This window comes from Arachis stenosperma, chromosome 2, assembly GCF_014773155.1.
Source record: "Arachis stenosperma cultivar V10309 chromosome 2, arast.V10309.gnm1.PFL2, whole genome shotgun sequence".
Taxonomy (NCBI): Eukaryota; Viridiplantae; Streptophyta; class Magnoliopsida; order Fabales; family Fabaceae; genus Arachis; species Arachis stenosperma.
In genome coordinates, this window is record NC_080378.1 from 113333179 (window position 1) to 113353192 (window position 20014).

A 20014-nucleotide genomic window follows, 5' to 3' on the forward strand; every position below is an offset into this window, starting at 1 on the left:
AACAAGCAATAACCAATATAATTTTATTCAATTTTAAAGATGAGTGTATTAGAAAAATCTCATATTAAAAATATAGTATTGTTTCATTGTAAAAAATATTTTTTTTTCTTACTTACTTTTTTAGGATTTTTTGGAAAGTACAAATAAAAACTCAAAATATAAATAAGTATTTATTTTGTAGTACTTCTTGTATGTCTTAAATGAGGATCACAGAGCGAAACACCAGTATACTCCTAGTGTAATGAAAGGGGATGAGCCCACTTAAGTAAAGCAAAGCATCATCAGAGACTTTTAATAAGGAAGAGGAATCAACCAAGAAGTGAAGAAACAATCGGGAAGAATCTAGCTACCAGCTATCATGGTTGACTACTTGACTTCACTTGCTCTTTATATAACCTTTAGTCCTTAGCTAATAATTAATCACACGACAAACATTCGATGGCATATTCTCCTTTCTCTAGTTCATCCGCTTCTAAGCCTGTTCCTCTGCTCAGGCTGGTGAGCATTCTATTTTCATTGATTCCTTCGTTTATCTTTTTTTCATTATCTTTTTCTGTTGTTGATTTAATATTTTACTATTTACCACCTCTTTCTGCTATGGCTCTCTGTGCTATTAGGTTTGGGTTTAGAGAGATGAGTACCGATTCTGGGAGTGAAAGATATTTAGCTTTACAAGTTCGATTCTCTCTTCCTTCTGATTCTCCGATCTGGTGATGTCGGTGGTGAAGATCTTCGATTAGATCTCGGAGGTTAGTAGGGTTTAGATTGATTTAGGATTTTCATGTATCCTAGAAATTGTAGGCATTAGATTGAATTTGATTTTCTTTTATGTAATTCATAGTATTTTGAATAATTTTAATTATTTTTTTGAACTCGGTCTTCGTGAAGAATGCTTATTTTTCGATTTTCTGTTAGAAGGAAAGGAGAAAGCAAGAGGATAAAGTGAAGAGGATGCATCAACGGGAGGAACATTTTAAGCGTGTTAAGGTAAGAATTATTGGGTTTCCTTCTCCCAGAATATATTCAGTTAAAATTTATTTATCATCAGAAAATGAGAAGAATTTGATGAATATTCTTTACCATTATAATAAGATCTTCGGATGATCATGAACCCTGAAAGGAGGCAGACCATCGACACCTACATTGATGGAGTAGCTGCAGCTGCTAGGAAGTGCGATGTTGGGGAAGAAGAGGAGAGTTATGAGATCGGTTGCAGTGAGGTGGACCACGAAGGCAGCAGCGGGACACGGGGGCGTGGCATCAAGCTCTGGTATCCCAGTACCATTGCGACGGTCAGAGACGGTAGTTATGGATATCACGGTTTTGATGATTATGCAGAAAACATAGAGGGTCGCTGGTTCAGGGGCACTGGGGCTGTAGTTCAGAGATTCAAATCTAGGTACAGTTTTTCTCAATACTTCAGAGGCTAATTATATTCAAGATGTGCACACTCTATAAATCATTTTAAGCAATATGCTCTGAATTTTGACTATTTTTTTTTAATTATAATATTTATTATTAAAAAAGACTTAAAACTTTCAATTTTAAGCAATCTTAAATTCTAACAAATATCTTGTGCTTTAAAATTTATTTATCAATCAAAATATTATTATTATTATTATTTGTGTATTAATAAATGGTTGTTGTTTTTAAGTACACATAATAGAATTTCCAATCTTGCTATATGCTATAATGATATTGACACTGAAGTTATTGATTGAGTTGCACAAATAGCAAATCCTAAAATCCATTCAATTTACCTCTTTGCGTGTCAAAATTGGTGGAAAATGTTGCTATATATTTTGATCTGTTTTCTTACAATTCTTTCTTTTGTTCTTTCTGCTTTTTGGGTTTTTATTCTGTGTCTCCTGAATGTTCAATTTCAAATTCCCATTTCGTTGCTGTGAGAGACACAGTTTTCTCAGCTCTTTTCTAGTCCATTGTGATTTTCTTATAAAATTTTAGTATTTGGCCTCTTTTTTTTTTCCAACCTTTTCATCCCATTTCAATATGAGAACTACCATGGATATGATAAATAAGATTAATCCTGAAATACTGTCTTTGGATGGGGATTTCACATTATGAAGTTCATTGCAGTGGAGTGGAAGTAGGAGATAGATGAGTAAATAGTAAATACTGCACTATATGCTTTCGACACTAAAGGATCGTCAAGATCCTTTATGGCTAGCTCTTTTTCCAAAAGGAACCGATTATATGCATTACCAGCTGTCCCTCTCTCCTTCTTAGATCTCATCTTTTTTACTTACTAAGCTTGCATCATTATTGATAATAATATGAACTCATCAGTTCCAAAAAGTATTTAAATTTGAAGTATGCAATTAAGATTGTATATCCACTATCATGCTAAAATGGGTTTCTACGACTAAGCAATATATAATTCAATTAAGGGCACCATTGATATGTTTGTTGCTTTTATGCAGTGAACGAATCAAAAATAGTCAAAAATATGCTTCTGAAGTTGCTTGTGATATGTTTTGCGGATTCCAGTGGATGAGATTCCAGCTTGTGAAACTGAAGTTGCTATGGCTAATGGACACATTCCAGAAAAAGGACCAATTGTTCTCTGATTTCAAGGTCAGTTCCTTAACGAAATAAATGAAAAGCAACTTTCAACATTCAAGTGCATTGTTACTAATACTTGGTAGTGCTTTCATTGCTCTGTTCATATTTTACCTTTTTCTATCGCATTTGGTTCAAGTAATTCGTAGGTCTATCTTGTGCATATCTGCATTTCAACCTGCTATGATTTTCAATTGATGTCTTTACATTCTATGTTAATGCACTCTTTAACAGAAAGAAAAAAGATTGGACAATGTTATAATTGTAAGTGGTCAATGTACAATTTTGGAATTTATATTTGAATTGTAAATCATTTGTTGTTTGTTGGAAATTCAGAAAATTAGGGCCACAATTGTGCAATTGTTAAAATTCAGTTTAGATTCCAAATGTTAGTTTGACTGTAAGCTTTGCTTTGCTTAAATATTTTGTCTTTATAATAAAGAGATTTGCTTCTTGATTTAAAAAAAAAAAAAAGAAGCAGAAGAATATTTTGGAATTCTAAAAGTTTATGGAAGTGAAGTTTTTTTTGAAAGGAAAATTTAGCTTCTTTCTTATAATAATACCATTTGTGTAAGGAAATTGGAAAAACTACGCATTGATCTTCAATGTTGAAGTACCAGAGGCTATACTGTTATAGGAGCCTTTTATATTATAAACTAATCATAATCACAAAGAGGATTATCTATTGTAGGACCTTGGTAATTGCTTATTGTGGATGTGAGCACCATGAATTTGGGTTGTGGGACATTGCTTGTGAGTTAGTTCACTATTTATCAAGTTTGTTTGGGAGGGTCTTGGTTTGTCTCAATTTTTTGAAATAGGCTAAGAAGATTACAATAGATTAAGACCTTTAAGCTATTGTGGAGGTAATGAAAATTAAATGTGATTATTACATTCTATTCTGAACTATTGCTCTTATAAAAGCAGAGTACTTTTTTTTTCTTTTAATAAAAAAATGTGTTTAGGTCATAATATTAGGTGTTCTTCAGACTAATACTATTATATGAGTAGTAAAGCTAAATTAAAATACTTAAAATAATGAGGCTTTTTGAATAAAAAATTTTCTTTTGTGTTTGGGATCTTCTAATGAGTCAAAATCATGACAAGCTCCGAGTATTGGAAAAAAAAATAATCGAAACAATTTTTGTTTAGAGATACGTGATTATGAATTTAGTAGATATATAAATCATCATTTTATTTCATCTTTTGTACAAGTAGTACTTGATTTAGATCTTTTTCCCCTTCACAAAATTGAGAAAGTATGAATAAGCTTTAGTCAAAGAGAGAAGGTGAGTTAAGGAGAGTAGGTGAGTCAATAGGAGTGAGTAATATACATTTCTAAAATAATCATATCTCTTGATTATATTGTTGAATCCAGAAAACAGAAAATGCTGAAAATGAAAATGCAAACCAAATGTACCATAATATTCAAGCAAATAACTATTCTATTCTATACTAAAAATAGTCATCAATAGTTACTAGGTTATAGCTAATGTTATAAACTTGGTGTCTTTGTTTTTCAATTCATTGTCCTACTTTTTCTTCTTTGTTCTCTTTCTGTTCCCTTTAATGGGTGAGAGATTTCAGAAAGAGTCATGCTATAATAGTATAGTAGGTAGAAGTGTTTGACTGAAAAAAGCGTTAGACCATCGTAAATATAATCATATCTATTAACAAATCTTTTGTTTATTATTATGGAATAGTTTTGAATAAACTATGGGGTAAAAAACCATAATAAGCCAAGGCAAGAAGTGTGTAACGTAAATACGCCAAATCGAAAATCGTTTCAGCAATAAGCCAAACACTATCTTTATGTAATTCGAACCAAGGTGGTTCGAACTACAAACCTAGTAAATCGAACCAGGGTGGTTCGAATTAGGGAGAGGAAGTTTGAACGTAATTCGAACCAAGGTGGTTCGAACTCATCATGCACGTAATTCGAACTGGTCTAGCTCGAATTATTCATTTGAAACCAAACCAGGTAATTCGACCTAATCTGGTTCGAATTACCTTTGGCGTACTCCTTCATAATTCGAACCAAGGTAGTTCGAATTATGGGTGATTCGGCTATATAAGGAATTCGAATCACCCTCATTCGAACTATTATTCCTCCCCCCTACCCCACAAAATCTCAGAGAAAACGACCCAAATTCTCCGAGGAAGACCTGAACGGAATACTCTGTTCATGGGGGACGATCCGGCACGGTTATATCGCTTGGACGGAGTCGCTCATATAGTCGGGGTCATCAACGAGGAGGTTAGTACGGAACTATTTTTGATTCTAGCGGTATTTGTGCCTTAGTGGTTTTGCATGTGGGTTAGATGGTGGTTTATGTTAGTGGTTTATGTAGGTGGTTTATGTTGGTGGTTTATGTTGGTGGTTTATGCGAGTGGTTTATGCAAGCGGTTTATGTTAGTGGTTTAGGGTATGTGGTTTATTTAGCAGAATGGTTTGTTGATGATTTTATCGTGCTGCTTACGGTTGTGGTTGGTTTTTATGCTGGTTCTAACTATGCGGTTCATTTTGTGCGCAGCCCCAGCGATGCATTAGGAGCATGCGGCGGCAGCAGGGCATGCGACTTGATGACAGATACGTTCGTACTTGCAGATGGCAGGTCTATACCATTGCAAGGCTGAACGACCGATGGTTCCGACTAGACGAGGCCCTTGTCAGTGCATTCGTGGAGCGATGGCGTCCCAAGACGCACGTTCCATATGCCGTTCGGAGAGTGCACGATCACACTCCAAGACGTGGCATACCAGCTGGGTTTGCCAGTGGACGGCCGTTATGTGAGCGGGTGTTTGTCAGAGTTTCATATATACATCGAGGGTGGCCGTCCAGCCTGGGTCTGGTTCCAGGAGTTGCTCGGAGTTACCTCCTCCTAGTCAGGTTCAGAAGTACGCAGTGAACTGCAGCTGGTTTCAGGAGACTTTCGGTGAGTGCCTGAGGATGCAGATGATGACACTGTGCGCCGATATGCCCGTGCGTACATCATGATGTTGTTGGGCACGCAGCTGTTTGCGAACAAGTCAGGGAATCGGATTCACATCAGATGGCTTCCGTACGTAGCGAGGCTGGAGGAGCTGGGTACCTACAGCTGGGGTTCTGCCGCATTGGCTTGGTTGTACCGGTGCATGTGCCGAGTGGCGAACAGACATGTCGTCAAGTTAGCGGGCCCGCTTCAGCTACTTCAGTCTTGGATCTTTTGGCGCTTTCCTCGGTTTAGGCCTGCAGGATATGAGGAGTTGAGCTGGCCGTTGGCCTCGAGGTACTATACTAGGTGTTATCTATTTCAATAGAATATTAATGAATACGCAGTTATGTATGTCAAATTGAAATAGATAAGGCCTAGTATAGTACCTCGAGGCCAACGGCCAGCTCAACCTCATATCTGCAGGCCTAAACCGAGGAAAGCGCCAAAAGATTCAAGACTGAAGTAGCTGAAGCGGGCCCGCTAACGTGACGACATATCTGTTCACCACTCGACACATGCACCGGTACAACCAAGCCAGTGCGGCAGAACCCCAGCTGTAGGTACCCAGCTCCTCCAGCCTCGCTACGTACGGAAGCCATCTGATGTGAATCCGGTTCCTGACTTGTCCGCAAACAGCTGCGTGCCCAACAACATCATGATGTACGCACGGGCATATCGGCGCACAGCGTCATCATCTGCATCCTCAGGACACTCACCGAAAGTCTCCTGAAACCAGCTGTAGTTCACTGCGTACTTCTGAACTGACTGGGAGGAGGTATAACTCCGAGCAACTCCTGGAACCAGACCCAGGCTGGACGGCCACCCTCGATGTATATATGGAACTCTGACAAGCACCCGCTCACGTAACTGCCGTCCACTGGCAAACCCAGCTGGTATGCCACGTCTTGGAGTGTGATCGTGCACTCTCCGAACGGCATATGGAACGTGTGCGTCTCGGGACGCCATCGCTCCACGAATGCACTGACAAGGGCCTCGTCTAGCCGGAACCATCGGTCGTTCAGCCTTGCAAGATGGTATAGACCTGCCATCTGCAAGTACGGAACGTATCTGTCATTAAGTCGCATGCCCTGCTGCCGCCGCATGCTCCTAATGCATCGCTGGGACTGCGCACAAAATGAACGCATAGTTAGAACCAGCATAAAAACCAACCACAATCGTAAGCAGCACGATAAATCATCAACAAACCATTCTGCTAAATAAAACCACATACCCTAAACCACAAACCTAAACCACTAGCATAAACTACTAATTTAAACCGCTAACATAAATACTAACATAAACCACCTACATAAACCACTAACATAAACCACCATCTAACCCACATGCAAAACCACTAAGGCACAAATACCGCTAGAATCAAAAATAGTTCTGTACTAACCTCCTCGTTGATGACCCCGGCTATATGAGCGACTCCGTCCAAGCGATATAACCGTGCCGGATCGTCCCCCATGAGCAGAGTATTCCGTTCAGGTCTTCCTCGGAGAGAATCTGGGTCGTTTTCTCTGAGATTTTGTAGGGTAGGGGGGAGGAATAATAGTTCGAATGAGGGTGATTCGAACTCCTTATATAGCCGAATCACCCCTAATTCGAACCACCTTGGTTCGAATTATGAAGGAGCACGCCAAGGGTAATTCGAACCAGGTTGGTTCGAATTACATGGTTTGATTCGAATGAATAATTCGAGCTAGACCAGTTCGAATTACGTGCATGATGAGTTCGAACCACCTTGGTTCGAATTACGTCAAAATTCCTCTCCCCTAATTCGAACCACCTGGTTCGATTTACTAAGGTTTGTAGTTCGAAGCACCTTGGTTCGAATTACATAAAGATAGTGTTTGGCTTATTGCTGAAACGATTTTCGGTTTGGCGTATTTACGTTACACACTTCTTGCCTTGGCTTATTATGGTTTTTACCCTTTTTATTTAGTTAGTGATTTTATGCTCCTCTTTGATACTTTCTCTTTTTTCTATGTTAGAGTTTAGATTAAAAGGTAGTGATTGAGAGATTTGTGTGAGTGATTTGAGGTTGGATCAAAAGAAGTTGATGAGTTTGAAAAACTCTAATTTAATTTTGATGATGAACAAACATTATCGAAATATTTAATTACAAAATTATTAATTTGATCTCCATTTAACAAACATATGATAATTAATATTTTTGTGATTAAATATTTCAATAATGTTTGTTCATCATCAAAATTAAATTAGAGTTTTTCAAACTCATCAATCTCTTCTTTGATGACAAACATTATTAAAAATTGAAATGAAAAGAAATTAAAGATTAGAGTATAGAATACTCCCTTTGAAGATTTGAATTTCTTCCCTTTTCTACATGTCACATGGCTCCTCCTTAATATATGCCATTTTTACCAAGGAAAGCACTAACCTGTAACATTTTAATCAAGCCTCAAGTAACAACGTTATTTAGTATATTAATTACATGATGCTAAATGTTTGATTTATGAGCAGATTTGAACGATATACAAAACTCATTTGTTATCAATAATTTGATTCTCCGTTCAATCATACCATAATCAAAATCTGTTTTTGACAAAAGACTTGCTGTTCAAATTAAGTGAAAAATATTTTCCAGTAAATCAAAGTAATCTTGGTAGAAAAAAAAATTTTTCAAACATGATATAATCTTTCCAAATAGCAATTTTAATCATTAAGAACTCAAAGGAACTGTCAAAGATAAGTCTAACATAAATTATTTTATTAAGGTAAGTCAAATGTATTATAAATACAGTAAAACATATTTACCAAGATAAACATCAAATTTTACCAAGATAAAACATCAAATAATGGCAGCTATCAATATAAACCTGAATGCATTATTAGCATACATTATCAATCAGTAATAGAGGTGATCATGAACTCTCAGAGAGAGTCATCATTTGTTTTTCAGTTTCAATTTTCAAAAATTTATTCTCCCCTTTTGTCATCAAAGGGGTTCCTGCAAAAACAGATCTTGACAAAAGAAACATAATATGCAAAATATTATCCCAAAAGATTCAAAGTGTACAAGGTTTTGGTACTAATAATATCCAACCTAACAAAATAGAGTATCAAATTGAGTCTAAAAGTGCCAAATTAAAGAGCAGTAATTAATCATCTGAGAGATATTAAAATCAGAGTTTTCAGCCCTTCTTCGCTATCTATGCCCATATCCTTCTCCAAGTTTTTCAGCATTAGGTCCACTCTATTTTTACATCTCCCCCAAGCCCTTTCAGTCTCATAGGCTAGCTTGCGAGCCGTGTGATGCCAAGGCATCTTAGGCTAGTTTCACTAGCAATTTTCTGTTAGTTTTAGTTGTTTTATGCATTTTCTTGAGCTTAAAGTAAACAAGAATGGTTAAATGAATAACAAAGCAATGAACCATCCAAACAGTATGATTTTGATGCAAATTCCATGAGTTTTTAGTATATTACTTGAATGCTATGAATGGAAGATTTCTCATGAAATTTTGCAAGACTTTGATGCAGTTGTTTGGATGATTTCAGGGAAGAAGAGGCTAGGCAAGGAAGCAACAAAATCAATAAAGGAAGCTTGATATCACATGTGGAGTTTAAGTTCCAGTTTAAGCTTAAACTGGAACTTAAACTGCCAAGCCATATAATGCTGGGAACTATCAGCGGCGTTTAAGCTCCAGTTTAAGCTTAAACTGGAGCTTAAACGCCAAAATCATGAAAGCTGAGGAAAAGCTGAAAGTGGCGTTTAACCTCCAGTTAACCTTAAACTGGAAGTTAAACGCCAGAAATGAGAAATGCATCAGGGAGCCATTTCCACGTTAAGCTCCAGTTTAACCTTAAACTGAAGCTTAAACGTGTTCGACCAAATTCTCCTCCAGGGTTGCTTTCTTCATTTCCACGTTTAAGCTTCAGTTTAACCTTAAACTGAAGCATAAACGTGTTCGACCAAATTCACACTCCAGGGTTGCTTTCTTCATTTCCACGTTTAAGCTTCAGTTTAACCTTAAACTGAAGCTTAAACGTGTTCGACTACTTTACCCTCCAGGGTTGCTTTCTTCCATTTTCACGTTTAAGCTTCAGTTTAACCTTAAACTGAAGCTTAAACGTGCTTGAGTTATACCACCTCCAGGAGTGTCCAACGTTTAAGTTCCAGTTTAAGCTTAAACTGGAACTTAAACGTGCTTCCACAAAAGGCATCACTGGAAGTGTCTGGCGTTTAAGTTGCAGTTTAAGCTTAAACTGCAACTTAAACGCCACTATTTGAAAAGGTTTCTGGGCCAAAGATATTGCAGTTTTAAGTTAGCATTTGAGCACAAACATTAACTTAAACGTACTCTGGTATGAAACCCAATTGAATATCATGGTTTATGGGATTGGGCCTGAAGAATTGATGAGTCTGGAATTTCAATTTGTTGAGTCATGTGTCATTACTTGATTATCACTAAGTTGGCTCAATGAATGTTACAGAATTGGATCAGCAGCCTCATCAGGATTATGGATCATAAACCCAAAGCAAAAGGAAATCAGGGAAAGGCCTCAAAGCCCAAGAAAACAACAGAAGCTCAATTTAGAAAGTGTATAAATAGGATAGAATTTAAGTCAGTTGGGGACTTTGGATCATTTTTCTAGTTTTCATACTTTTTGTAATTGAATTCAGAGCTATGACTCACTAAACCCCTTTCATTGGGTTAGGGAGCTCTATTGTAATTCAATGAATTAATAATAGTTTTTATCTTCTTCTTCAATCTTTTCTCTTGAATTTGTTAGAAAGCTTCTCGATCTAATTCCATTGGTTAGTTGTCTTGGGAAAGAAACTATCCATAATTGGAATCCTTCGGAACCTTGGGAAAGGAATGGAGGATTCATGCTAGAGAAGCTTTCTCATAGTGAATTGGATTGGGGTTTGGATGGATATTGTGACATGTAATCCTACCAAATTGTGGTTCATGAAACTGTGGTATAATCAGTGATCGAGCATCATCTCTTCTTATGAACATTTAAACCAAGGGATTGGGAATTTGTTTGTTTTTAGAGAGAATTGGTGAGCCAAGGGATTGGGATCCAATCATATAGATTGCCAAGCAAAATTCAATGAATGCATTGGTTGAGGAAGGGATAAAAATGTTTTGATTCGGAGATCTCAATATCTCCTGAAACCCAATGAATTTCCCATTTCTGATCTACCACTTTTTCTTTACATTCTGCAATTAAATTCATGCAATCACCCTGATCCCTTTTTAATTTCAGCAATTTAGCTTCTCGCTCTTAATTCATGCAATTTAAGATTCCGCAATTTCAATTTCTTGCCATTTACGTTTTCCGCCAATTTTACATTCTGCAATTCTCATCTAAATCTTGATTCCGCTCAACTAGAACACACTTCTAATCCGAATTGCTCACTCAACCAATCCTTGTGGGATTCGACCTCACTCTATTGTGAGTTTTACTTGACGATAACCGGTGCACTTGCCGGAAGGAATTTTTGCCGATCGTGCAATTTCCTAAAATCGTAGCATCAAGTTTATGGCGCCGTTGCCGGGAATTGGTTTTCGATTGACAATTCTCAAATTGGAAGTTAACTAGATTGAGCATTTTCTTGTTTTGTTAATTCAGTTCAAGTTACTTGTTGAATTTTAATTTTGCACTCTGTTACTTGCTTTCTTTCTTTATGCCTTTAAATTCAAGCAACTAACTCACTGACACTAACTATTTGAATTAATTCCTCAACTGCTCTAACCATACTCTTCCATTAACCAAGAGTATTTCACTTGTTTGTTGCCTGTGCTGTGTTCTTGTATGACAAGTAGGAGAGGAGAGACATCAACTCCTCCATATACCGAACCAGAGAGGACCCTTCATAAACTTAGAAGGGAAGCAAGAGGGAAGAGAGTACTGGGAGAAGAAGAATCTGAAGGAGAATCTGAGGACAATTTTGAGGAAGCTCTAGATCTCAACATGGATAGAGAAGTTCACAACCATGAGAGAGCTGATGGAAACAATGCCATTCCCGAGAGGAGGGTTCTTGGTTCATACATAAACCCAACCTCTGGGAATTGTGGTAGCAGCATTCAGAAACCACCCATTCAGGCCAACAATTTTGAACTCAAACCACAGCTAATATCACTGGTGGAGAATCATTGTTCATTTGGTGGGAGTGCTAATGAAGATCCAAACCAACATCTCACAAAATTCCTGAGAATTTGCGACACTGTGAAGTCCAATGGAGTCCAGGAAGATGCCTATAAACTGCTCTTGTTCCCATTTTCACTTAGGGACAAGGCAGCTAAGTGGCTGGAATCATTCCCAAGGGGGAGCCTAACAACCTGGGATGAGTGGAAAGCAAGTTTCTGGCACGTTTCTACCCCCCACAAAAGGTCAATAGGCTTCGATCTGAGGTTCAGACTTTTAGACAACAAGATGGTGAAACTCTCTACGAGGCATGGGAGAGGTTCAAGGATTTGACAAGGAAATGCCCACCAGACATGTTCCATGACTGGGTGCAATTGCATATTTTCTATGATGGACTTTCTTATGAATCAAGGAAGGCTGTAGACCATTCATCAGGAGGTTCATTGAACAGGAAAAAGACTGTGGAAGAAGCCATTGAAGTGATTGAGACAGTGGCTGAGAATGAGTACTACTATGCTTCAGAGAGACACAACACTAAGGGAGTCATGGAGCTGAACCATGTTGATATAATTCTAGCCCAAAACAAGGGTTTGCCAAGCAACTAGCAGAGCTCACCAGGAAATTAGAAACAAATCAAGTGGCTGCAATACACACACAAGATCAAGAGGAAGTAAGCACTGAAGGAGGTGACTGGGAAGAGGCCAACTATGTGGGAAATCAACAAAGGCAACCATATGATCCACATTCCAACACTTACAACCCAGGCTGGAAAAACCACCCAAACTTTGGGTGGGGAAACCAACAAACCCAACCACAAAACCACAAACCTTACAACCACAACCAACATAACAATTCCACATACCAAAACTCCAACCAAAGATCATACCAAGCCACACAAAACACTTACCCCCAATCATCATATCATGGCCAAAATAATCAACATACCCAACCTAATCCGAACCAACAATTTCAAGATCAATTAAACCGGATGGAAGGAATGATGGCAACCATGAGTCAAGACATAATTGAATTGAAAAGCTTCAGGGATGATGTGAGAACTACCTTAAGAAACCATGGTGAAAAACTCAAGAGGATGGAATCTCAAGTAGGAGAGCTATCTCAACAGGCCCCCAAATCAACTGCAGTGTTCCCTAGTGACACAGAAAAGAATCCTAAAGGGGAACAAAAGAGAGTAAGATGGGAAGAATGCAAGGCCATCACCATATTGAAGGAAGTCTCAGAAGAAGAAGGAATCAGGTCCTCACAGCAGGAACCAGAAATCTTGAAAGAAGATGTGGAAGAAGTTAAGCAGGAAAGTGGAACTGAGCAAGCCAAGGATCTGCAAAAAGGCATGATGGAAGCATACCAACCAAAAGCACCATTTCCTGAGAGGTTAGGAGGAGGTGAAAAAAGGAAAACCTATTCAAGGTTTCTAGAGACATTTAACTCTCTTCATGTCAATATTCCCTTTCTTGAGATTCTTCATCAAATGCCCACACACATCAAGTATTTAAAGGAATTGTTAAGCAAGAAAAGAGTTTTGAAGGGAGGACAAACGGTAACAATGAACAAAGAATGCAGTGCTCTCATCAAGAAGGACACACTCTCTAAGAAAACGGACCCAGGAAGTTTTCATATCCCTTGCATCATAGGGGAAACAAAAATTGACAGAGGATTCTGTGATCTAGGAGCTAGCATAAATGTGATGCCTCTAACTCTTATGAAGAGGCTACAACTGAATGAGGTGAGATCCACTGATGTAATCATACAACTGGCTGACAAAACTCAGAAGCAAGCTGAAGGGGTAGTTGAAAATGTGCTGGTGAAAGTGGGAGATTATTACTTCCCCACAGACTTTGTCATTGTGGACATGGAGGAAAGCTACTTACACCCTATCATTCTGGGCAGACCATTTCTAGCCACTACTAGAGCGCTCATAGATGTAGAACAAGGAGAGCTAATTCTGAGAATACATGATGAACAGCTCATTTTCAAAGTTTTCAAACCTGCATCTGAGCCTGAACCAGAACCTGAAAAGCCTAAGGATGATAGTAGCCATCTGTGTTTGGAGGAAAGCAATCCAGCAGCTGAAACTCTGAAACAGTCCTTGGAAGGCAAACAAGAATTGCAAGAGTTAAAGCCACAGAATCAATAGAAACAGCTCAGAAGGATCCTCCTGACATAAGGGTCAATGAAGAAATCCTCAAGAGAGAGGGAAGAATTGTAAAGAAATTGCCAAGAGGGTGGAGAAACAAGAAAATTCCCACTGAAGGTTTCTCTCCGGGAGATAAAGTGATATCAAGTCATTATCTGCCAATCCCACCTGGCCTCAAAACCATTCCTTCCCAGCTCCCTCAAGTGTTCACAATCAGGAAAGTTCTTTCTATGGAACATTTAGAGGTCATGAATGAATCAAGTGGGGACGTTTTCATAGTGAGAGGAGAAGACGTCAAGCACTACAATCCACCCTAACAAGGGACAACCGTCAAGCTAGTGACGTTAAAGAAGCGCTTCATGGGAGGCAACCCATGTTTTAATATCCTTACTTTTTTTGTTTTGTTGTGCATCTAATAAAGCATGGTTTCTTATGCATGAACTTGAATCCTCAGGACAACTGTTGATAAGGTGCACTAAACATTGCATGTAAAATACAATTGGTCTCTAAGTTTGGTGTGCCTGAAGGCACCCCAAATCTTATTCAAATTGTATTCAATCTTTCATTCAAGGTGCACAACCAAACATTAAGTTTGGTGTTCCTCTTTGAACACAGTTAATGAAAAGCAAGAAGTTCCTCTGGATTTAGAAATTCATGACAAGTATACCATTTGCATGTTTTAATACTTTGATTTCAATTACTTTAGGTAGTAAAATTGTTTAGGATCAAAGAGCCAAAGTGACTATGATTTATTAGAATTATGCACATTCATTAAGGACAACCAACATGGATTTCATGTCATCAGGAGACATTACCAAACACTAAGTTTGGTGTCCAGTAATAAGTGTGCATACATACAAGGGTCACGGCTATAAGCTCATGAAGTCAATCATTGATTTACAATTCAAAAAGAATGAAAAACATGTGCAAGTACTATTCATTATTCACATGGACCGAAAAAAATGATAGCAAAGTTGTTTGTTTGTGCAGGTACAAAAGGAAGGATAAGAATGGATGAAAAAGACAAAGGGGGAGGTACGGTGCTTGGTCAAAAAGGGAGTTCACAAGTCTTTGAAACTAACACATGGGAAAAGGAAGTTCTGCATGAAAAGATAGCTACATGTACAACTTAATGCACCCAGAATACTTCCAAGAAAGTGAAAAGCAATTCGTATTTCTCCCTAATTCATATATTTACCATCAAGCCATCCTTCACAAATCACCCTAGCCGTCCATTTTTCACTTGCATGCACTATAAAGAACCACTTGGGGAACGAGTTCCACACCACCAAATCTCCTTCTTGCACATAATCTTTCATCATAGCATAACTACCTCTTGCCGAAAACAACCTCACCACACTTCTAACAACATTTTCTTACTTCACCTTGTCAACCTTAGCTTGTCACTTGCCAAAACTAAAGAACCAATGGCAGCCTCATCTAGCCACAAAAGAAGAAAAGACAAGCAGCCAATGGAGGAGGAAAGGGAATTTGATGCATGGAAATACAAATCAGTTTTCCATGAGATTCAGGCTGAATGGATGAAACCTAAAAGGATACTAGCTGAGATTCCCTTTGACCTTGGAGAGGAGGAGTTCCCAAGTGTTTGGGAGAAGATCAAAAAGAGGAAGTGGGAGTTCCTGACTAAGCCAATCACTAGAATCAACATCAACCTGGTGAAGGAGTTTTATGCAAATGCAGTGAGGGAGGATCCAACCGAGAACCCACATACAAAAGCTATGTGAGAGGGGTGGAAGTTGACTTCAGCCCCAAGGCAATCATGAAAACTCTTGGCCTGAAAACATACGTTTCAGCCAAGCAAGTTATGAGGATAGGATGATAGGAGAACCTGACTATTTGACTATTGCTGAAGACCTTTGTGCCATCAGAGCTGAATGGGTGAGAGGAACAAAAGGGGCTCCAAGAATCTTGAGAAGGGGAGACCTAACACCTGAAGCTAAAGGGTGGTATGAAATAGTTAGGAGATCCATCCTACCCACTGCAAACTCTTCAGAAATACTCCCTAAAAGAGCCGTCTTGCTACATTGCATTATGATGGGAGGAGAGATCAAAGTTCATAAACTCATTGCTGAACAGATACAAGAGTTTAGTGAGAAAAGTGACCCTGACTCCTGGCTCCACTTCCCTAGCACCATCATCAGACTATGCATCAAGGCCCAAGTACCACTTGAAGATGCAAGACCTAATTGGCTACATCCTGGAATGGCCATGACTGCTCACAGAATGACTCTTGGCCCAATTGCTCCAAGACATACAAAAAGAAGAAATGAAGAAGGGCAACAAGCAGAAGGGGAGCAAGAAGCAGAGCAAGAAAGAGAAGAAGAGCAAGAAGAGCAAGGAAATCCAGAAAGAAGGCAACAAGTTCCCAGAGACCCCATGGATATGAGCAGAATGCAGGAAATCATAGAAGGAATGTCTCAACAATACATGAGGTCTCAAGAGAAGCAAGAGGACTTTCACCTAAAATGATGGACATGCAAAGGAACTTTGAATCAAGATTCCTAGATCTGCAAAGGGAACAGAATTTACAATTACAGGAATTCCTCAGCCACATAGGCCAACACCAAGATGACAATATCTTGGCAATCAAGGAAGCCACCACTTTGCAGAATGCAAGATATGCAGTTCAAGCTGATTACAACATCAGTTCTCAAATCAAGCTTAACTACATAGGGGAACATCTACACAAGATGGACCCACATTCCCAGCTTTTGACGAGTATTTCAAGGGGAGGAAAGAAGGAGAAATGAACAAGGCAGTGATCCTTGAAGAAAGAGTGGAAGAAACAATGAAAAAGCTGGATTCTGGACAAAGCTCATAAGAAAAGACAAAGGAAGTACAAGTGGTCAAAAAGAGGCAAGAAGCAAGAAGAAGCAGGACCCCAAGAATCAAGAAGAACCAAGCAACAAATGAGAGGTGGTCTTGTTCCTTAATAATCAAATAATAGTTTGTGAATTGTCTTTATGAGCTTTCTTTCATTTTAAGTCATTTAAGTTTTATGTGAAATTTCTAGTATGTTTGTCTGTTTACTGCTTTGAATAAAGTGAATGTCTAGATGTTTGGATATAACTTCACCTTCTTAAACAAATGCTTTCCATGCTTGTTCTGTTTCCAAAAATAAAAGAAAAGTTTGAACAAAAGTAACTTGGCTCAATTAGTGACAAATCAAGTAGAATTAAGTGGTGGTATGCATGCTTGATTGTTTAGTCAGATCACTGGAAATTGAGTGTAGAATTATCATTTTTGTGTAGAAGTTTGAATACTGTCTATGGATCTTGATGAATAAATGTCTTTGGCCATGAAAAAGAAAGAAAAAGAAGAAGAAAAAGCCACTGAAAAAGGGCAACCAAAAAGCAAAAAAATTGAGAAAATAAGCTAGGCACCAATGGTTTGAACTTCTGAGACAAATGCCTGTGGTGTTTATGTATTAAGGATATGCTTGGATGAATAGGTTCTGAGGAGTGTTTCAACACTTGGTAACTTGGGTTAACTAACCCGGGATTATCAACCAAAAGTCCATTATCAAGAGCAACCTAAATACAAAACATTTAGTCACACAAAGAGGTGCTGGGCACCAATGTCTCAAGAAGAAATGTGAACTAAAATGCCTGTAGTGGATATGTGTAGTGCACTGATAAGAAAAAGAAAATGCCAAAGGCTTGTGCAACACATGACACTGAGCAAACAAGGAGCAAAGGAGCTCTAAGAAAAAGAAAAACAAAGAAGAGAAAAGTGCCAAGGACATAAGAATAACAAGAAGCCATAGCAGTGTTTAATGGATGCAGTGAAAAAGTGATAATCTTGCCTGATAAGAATGAAAAAGTGATGCTGCAACTTTCTGCATAAAACCCTTCTGATGAACTTCAAATGCTTGCTAATATAGCCAATGTAATTGCTTTCTGTTTCATACTTTCTTCTCAAATAACTCAGGACTTGCTTAGGGACAAGCAAGTATTAAGTTTGGTGTTGTGATGCCAAGGCATCTTAGGCTAGTTTCACTAGCATTTTTCTGTTAGTTTTAGTTGTTTTATGCATTTTCTTGAGCTTAAAGTAACCAAGAATGGTTAAATGAATAACAAAGCAATGAACCATCCAAACAGTATGATTTTGATGCAAATTCCATGAGTTTTTAGTTATATTACTTGAATGCTATGAATGGAAGATTTCTCATGAAATTTTGCAAGACTTTGATGCAGTTGTTTGGATGATTTCAGGGAAGAAGAGGCTAGGCAAGGAAGCGACAAAATCAATAAAGGAAGCTTGAATATCACATGTGGAGTTTAAGTTCCAGTTTAAGCTTAAACTGGAGCTTAAACGCCAAAATCATGAAAGCTGAGGAAAAGCTGAAAGTGGCGTTTAACCTCCAGTTTAACCTTAAACTGGAAGTTAAACGCCAGAAATGAGAAATGCACCAGGGAGCCATTTCCACGTTTAAGCTCCAGTTTAACCTTAAACTGAAGCTTAAACGTGTTCGACCAAATTCTCCTCCAGGGTTGCTTTTTCATTTCCACGTTTAAGCTTCAGTTTAAGGTTAAACTGGAGCTTAAACGTGGAAATGGCTCCCTGGTGCATTTCTCATTTCTGGCGTTTAACTTCCAGTTTAAGGTTAAACTGGAGGTTAAACGCCACTTTCAGCGTTTCCTCAGCTTTCATGATTTTGGCAGTTTAAGTTCCAGTTTAAGCTTAAACTGGAACTTAAACTCCACATGTGATATTCAAGCTTCCTTTATTGATTTTGTCGCTTCCTTGCCTAGCCTCTTCTTCCCTGAAATCATCCAAACAACTGCATCAAAGTCTTGCAAAATTTCATGAGAAATCTTCCATTCATAGCATTCAAGTAATATAACTAAAAACTCATGGAATTTGCATCAAAATCATACTGTTTGGATGGTTCATTGCTTTGTTATTCATTTAACCATTCTTGGTTACTTTAAGCTCAAGAAAATGCATAAAACAACTAAAACTAACAGAAAATTGCTAGTGAAACTAGCCTAAGATGCCTTGGCATCACAACACCAAACTTAATACTTGCTTGTCCCTAAGCAAGTCCTGAGTTATTTGAGAAGAAAGTATGAAACAGAAAGCAATTACATTGGCTATATTAGCAAGCATTTGAAGTTCATCAGAAGGGTTTTATGCAGAAAGTTGCAGCATCACTTTTTCATTCTTATCAGGCAAGATTATCACTTTTTCACTGCATCCATTAAACACTGCTATGGCTTCTTGTTATTCTTATGTCCTTGGCACTTTTCTCTTCTTTGTTTTTCTTTTTCTTAGAGCTCCTTTGCTCCTTGTTTGCTCAGTGTAATGTGTTGCACAAGCCTTTGGCATTTTCTTTTTCTTATCAGTGCACTACACATATCCACTACAGGCATTTTAGTTCACATTTCTTCTTGAGACATTGGTGCCCAGCACCTCTTTGTGTGACTAAATGTTTTGTATTTAGGTTGCTCTTGATAATGGACTTTTGGTTGATAATCCCGGGTTAGTTAACCCAAGTTACCAAGTGTTGAAACACTCCTCAGAATCTATTCATCCAAGCATATCCTTAATACATAAACACCACAGGCATTTGTCTCAGAAGTTCAAACCATTGGTGCCTAGCTTATTTTCTCAATTTTTTTGCTTTTTGGTTGCCCTTTTTCAGTGGCTTTTTCTTCTTCTTTTTCTTTCTTTTTCATGGCCAAAGACATTTATTCATCAAGATCCATAGACAGTATTCAAACTTCTACACAAAAATGATAATTCTACACTCAATTTCCAGTGATCTGACTAAACAATCAAGCATGCATACCACCACTTAATTCTACTTGATTTGTCACTAATTGAGCCAAGTTACTTTTGTTCAAACTTTTCTTTTATTTTTGGAAACAGAACAAGCATGGAAAGCATTTGTTTAAGAAGGTGAAGTTATATCCAAACATCTAGACATTCACTTTATTCAAAGCAGTAAACAGACAAACATACTAGAAATTTCACATAAAACTTAAATGACTTAAAATGAAAGAAAGCTCATAAAGACAATTCACAAACTATTATTTGATTATTAAGGAACAAGACCACCTCTCATTTGTTGCTTGGTTCTTCTTGATTCTTGGGGTCCTGCTTCTTCTTGCTTCTTGCCTCTTTTTGACCACTTGTACTTCCTTTGTCTTTTCTTA

At 38.0% G+C, this 20014-nt stretch overlaps 1 long non-coding RNA gene and 1 other non-coding gene across 2 annotated transcripts; one reads left to right on the forward strand and one right to left on the reverse strand.

Annotated features, from left to right (window-relative positions):
• The first annotated feature begins 683 nt into the window (after positions 1-683).
• On the forward strand, positions 684-1407 carry LOC130957644 (uncharacterized). Its single transcript, XR_009077260.1, has 3 exons — positions 684-749; positions 919-987; positions 1093-1407. It is a non-coding gene; the product is annotated as an uncharacterized LOC130957644 (long non-coding RNA).
• Positions 1408-11928: 10521 nt separating this feature from the next.
• On the reverse strand, positions 11929-12032 carry LOC130965093 (small nucleolar RNA R71). Its single transcript, XR_009081148.1, has one exon. It is a non-coding gene; the product is annotated as a small nucleolar RNA R71 (small nucleolar RNA).
• Positions 12033-20014: the final 7982 nt, after the last annotated feature.